Source organism: Poecilia formosa, unplaced genomic scaffold, assembly GCF_000485575.1.
Source record: "Poecilia formosa unplaced genomic scaffold, Poecilia_formosa-5.1.2 Scaffold31, whole genome shotgun sequence".
NCBI classification, from domain to species: domain Eukaryota; kingdom Metazoa; phylum Chordata; class Actinopteri; order Cyprinodontiformes; family Poeciliidae; genus Poecilia; species Poecilia formosa.
Genome location: NW_006799970.1, coordinates 908,070 through 913,022, shown reverse-complemented (window position 1 = coordinate 913,022; position 4,953 = coordinate 908,070).

The window sequence follows — 4,953 nt, the reverse complement described above, 5'->3', positions numbered from 1 at the left end:
CTCACTTTTAGATTAGAGACTTACCTTCAACTCCAGGCCCACATCATCTTCAAAGTCATTGGGTATTATGAAATCATAATTCAGACAGATTAACACATCATTCAGGCACTTATACAATCTTGATCAGCGGCTAAATTATACCTGGACAACTTTGAAATACCTAATTTCCACTTAGGTTTACCGTAATTAAACTTTAGGGAACTTATGTATGCCATACCAATGAATCCTGAGCCTTTATTGTATATGCTTATCAACCTTGCCTTTATAGAGATATTATTGTACCCTTGAGGAGTTCATTAGCATAAGGAGCAGGAAATACGTTAAAGTGTCTGACAAATGAAGAACTGCTTCAGACAGCTGAATGAGATGCTGATCTTCTCAGGAATATTAATCTACAGACATAAAAGCCTTCAAAACCTTTTTATTTTTTTATTTTTTTTGCGGTCGTGCATTGGCCGATGCTGGAAAACAACTGGGGTGGTAGGGGTGGTGGGGATCCACAGTCGTTTAAAGCTGAATCCATGTTTTAAACAGGCCTCTTTTCACTGTATACCTTCACAAGCCCTCCTCCCGATCCATCTCTGTTATCCGCTTTCCCGTCCCTCATTTCATTCAACTGCTTTTTAAACAAGAGGCATCTTTGATTAGCAAGACAAAGAGCGCGCCTTAAATAAAAAGACCATTTACAAGTCAGACTCCAAAAACGACACGATGAGTAAGGGCCCCTGCTCTTTAATTCGCGATGAGAGGATGTGGCTGGCCTGAGCACAATGACGCAGCAGGGCCTATTGTTAGTAAAATGAACACCTGGCTGCCGGATAAGTGCTACATCACTGCCGTGCGTTCAGCCACACCTCGGGCTGGTCATAAAAAAACTGGCACAAAGCAGAACATTACATTGCAGGCTGCGTGGATTCAAATGTAGCGATACTCAAAAAAACAAACAACAACAACAAAAAAAAACTCTAATCCATCAACTACATGTCAGTTCAAAATAACTTGTGTCTGTTGTGTTTTCCTCTATTAAAAGCTAAAACGTTATTTCCTCAGAGCAGAACTGCTGTCAATGAAACGTTATTAAATGCGGTTATACCAAACCTGAGCAGAGGGAGTTATGGCTGCGCATTTCCAGCAGCTTGCGTTGATGCTATTCTCTCAAAAGTTGATCAGGGAAAAGGGGATAGTCTTTGTCAAGGATAACTAGATCAATGAAAAGCCATCTGCTTTATTACCTTTTTGCTGCGGCTGACAGATACCCCACTGACGATCCAGCTCAGAGAAAGCCCCATCACGTTTGATAGATGATGTTTCAGCACGGAGACTCTTAAGCCAGTCGTCGGTGATAACAGACACGATTCGTCAAAAGCCGATCATTGGAAATATCGGGTCGTTCATCCCAGCAAGATAATAGTCTCGGTGATGGAGCGAATAAAACCTATTTAATTAAACTCTCCAGTTCTCTTTCAGCCCAATGGACTTAAACTGTGGAGGATGAGGTTACGGAGGGGTTCTAGCAGAGATGAAAGCTGCTGTCCTCTGAAATTATTTCACGAGAACTGCTGTACAAAATAATTGCTGGACGGTGAACCCACCAAGTCGTGAGCCTTTACAAACTCTAACAGGCTTCCCTCCGTGAATCGAGCTCCATCCGTCTTCCTTCAGCTCTGCGCAGCTTTCGCGTCCCTGCCGAAGGAAAGCACCACGTGGTTCATTAACACAGTTTGACTGGTAGGATAACACAATGGAAGAGGCAGAGAAATACAACTAAAAGCAGATAAAATGACCTCGTCTGCATGAAACGTTACACTCTCTAAAGCCATAGTTTCACATCTTGGGCAAGGAACAAAAAAAAAAAAAAAAAAAAAAAAAAAAGCAAAAGATGAGTTGTTAAAAAACTGATCCTTGCCTTGAAGTGAGAGCACCCATAATTGGAGCTAAGCTGAGATTATGTGAAGACCCTGAAGAAAGTGAACAGAGAACAATGGCTGCTGGCTAATCATGTCTTGTTCTGCTTAATGGGACGGTGGATGTAGTGAGGACCTCACCCCGAGCTCCGCCGTGCTCCAGCTCCACGTTTGCAGCCAGGCCTTTGTCGTGTTTTTGGTATTTGTTGGGTAATTAATTTACTAGAAAGACTAACTCACTGATCATATTTAGTAGAAGGAAAAAGAAACGGTTCCTGGGCTGTACTGTACAACTGAAAACAGAAAAACTTCATCCTGAGGACGTGAAGCAAAATATTTTGGTTGATGTTTGTGACTGTGTTCTGTGGTTTATACGCCATCAAACACATCATGTCAACCTGATGCCAAAGAGCTTGAAAGTCATCTCATCTGACCGCATCACTTCCTCCCGAGCCTTCTCTGAATTATTTAGATTTTAAGTCAGGCCTCTTGTCGGATACCTGCCAGTGAAGTAACGAGTACACCGATGGTTTAATTGGGTATTTCTTCACTCACAATCATAAGTAAAGGAAACTCAAATCATTGATGGAAAAGAGGGAAAATGGTAAAAGTAACCACAAATACTAAAATTTAACCTGAATACCCTTGATATCACTGTAGCACAAGGTTTCAGTAGAATAAGCAAAACTTTGGTTTTCTTCAGGCTTAACCACAACTTTTGGCTCAGCAGGAAGGAGAGGAAACGGGATGCCAAACCCCAGGTAACGTCACAGAAAAAAAAAAAAGTATAAAACATATAACAGGAATTTGATCCTGCAGTGGAATTATGTGAACTCCATATAAATGCTGAGGTGAAATAGAAAATTAAATTGACTTGATAAGGAAAGGATGTATTAATGTTTCTCGCTGCAGATACTTGCTGTTTTCTCGAAGCCGACAGCAAGATCAAATTTTCTCACTCCCAGTAAATCTGACCCTTGTTGTGCCTTAAAAATTGCTCAACTAAGTGGATGTGATACAGGCTAGATTGGCATCGTTTTATGCTGCTGTGGAAGCATACAGAGAAAAGGGGCATGATTGAATACAGCTCAATCAGGATATGACTGAAAAAAAAAGCATTCCTGATAAGGAAAGGGTAAACAAATTGAGTTTAGGCAACTACTCTGTAGTAATTAACCTTTAGACATTAAAATGCAAATATGCATTTTGCAGTTTCTCTGCAGAAAGAACATTATGTGAGTAAATTAAATACCTTTCACAAACAGCTTCAGTTTCAGGCTTTTTTTTATTTTTAATTTTTTACTATTTATTTTTCTTGACAATCTAACAACTAGAAATGAAAGGAAAAAATGACATAGCTGGAAGAAAATTACAGAAAATGTTGAAGTGATGTGGGGCGCCTTCTGGAACCCTCATCCATTTAAAAATAAATTGTCTACAATACAGATGGTTGCTTTAGCCAGAACTTAAGAAGTTTTAAAACCTCTTATAAGTTTGTTACAGTTTCCTCAAAGGACATTATTCTGCTAAGTCTTTCATATTACTAGGTTTCACAATAAGACCTTTGTAGTGTGTAACCCTGAGTTAAATTCCTAAATAAATTAATGTCATGGAGTTTAGGGTGAAGCTTTCTGACAAACCTCAGTTCTAAGAAATCTATCGGAATAAAGACAGCTCTGCTAGGTAGGCAGTGGGACAGATGGTTTGAAGAAGAGGGCTCGGATGTTGGGAATTTGAAAATACTGCATTATTTTCGTATGTTCTTAAAAATGAGAAATGATCATACTTTATATGAACCGACACTGTTAGGTAAATTGTATTATTATCAAATGTTAATTGTTTTCTATACCTTTATAATGTTCTTGTCTCATATGCTTTCATTTGTTTAGTTACATCTTTCTTTAAATGTTCCTGTATTGTTAAATTACTCTGATTCCTTTCTCAGAAGGCCTCTCTGAAGAAGAGCAGTGACAACAGCTTTCTGCAGTAATCGTTCAGCAGAACGCGCTGCCTTTTGACCCGTTAGATAGCTGTAAAACCATCGCCGTGAAGACGTACGACTTGCTCTGTTTGACCCTGGGTCAGGAACTGGATAGTCTAGTGTGAGATAGATTGTGTTGTTAGTTAGTGATAATCATTGGCGCTGCAACTATGTGATGTGTTTTTTTCCCCCCTTCCCTTTAGAGTTAGAGCGCTCTCTGTGATCAGGGATCCTAAAGACAATAAAAAGAGAGGGGCAGGCAAATGTGCTTTCAGAGCGGTAGGAGATTGTAACTGAAAGCACATCTCTGTCTGTTCTCCTCGCGAGTAAGAAAACGAATCTAACTCTCTTGTCTTTCCTGTGTTGTTTAATCTGTGTTAATAGGTGTCAACTCTGACAGACGCCTAACAAAATAGATAAAATGAGGCACAAAATAATGCATCTAAGTTGGAAATTTAGTGAGCAAAAAATCTAATCGTTGTGCCTTTTATGCAAAGTAGCTGTTAATGGGAGGAGGGGCATTATCAGGCCATCACTTTTGAATTCAAACTTATAAAAGAAAGTGAAATAACGAGACTGTGTACTTGTATTGAACGCACCATGCGTGTTTGTAGTGAAGGCATGCTTTAATGACAAATCACATATACAGACCCACTGAATTATCAGAATGCTACTTAAAAATCCATTTATTTCAAGAACTTTATTAGTAAGTGATACACATTATATAGATTAATTACACACAGATGGAGGTTCGAAAGCCTGTATTTCTATGGAGATTGTCTGCTTACAGTTCATGAAAACATTATACTGAAAATTAGAACATTAAAACAGACCAATTTTCAGTTCAGAAACATATGCTTAATAAAGTTTGTTCTTGAGGCTATTGCCAAAAGGTGCTTTTAATCTGGCAACGAGCCTCATAGATAGATAGATAGATAGATAGATAGATAGATAGATAGCAGTGTTGTGTTCAAGACCACCTAACCCGAGACCAAGACCAAGACCAGAGTGTATCGAGACCGAGACAAGACCAAGACTTTTAGGGTCCGAGACCAAGTCAAGACCAAG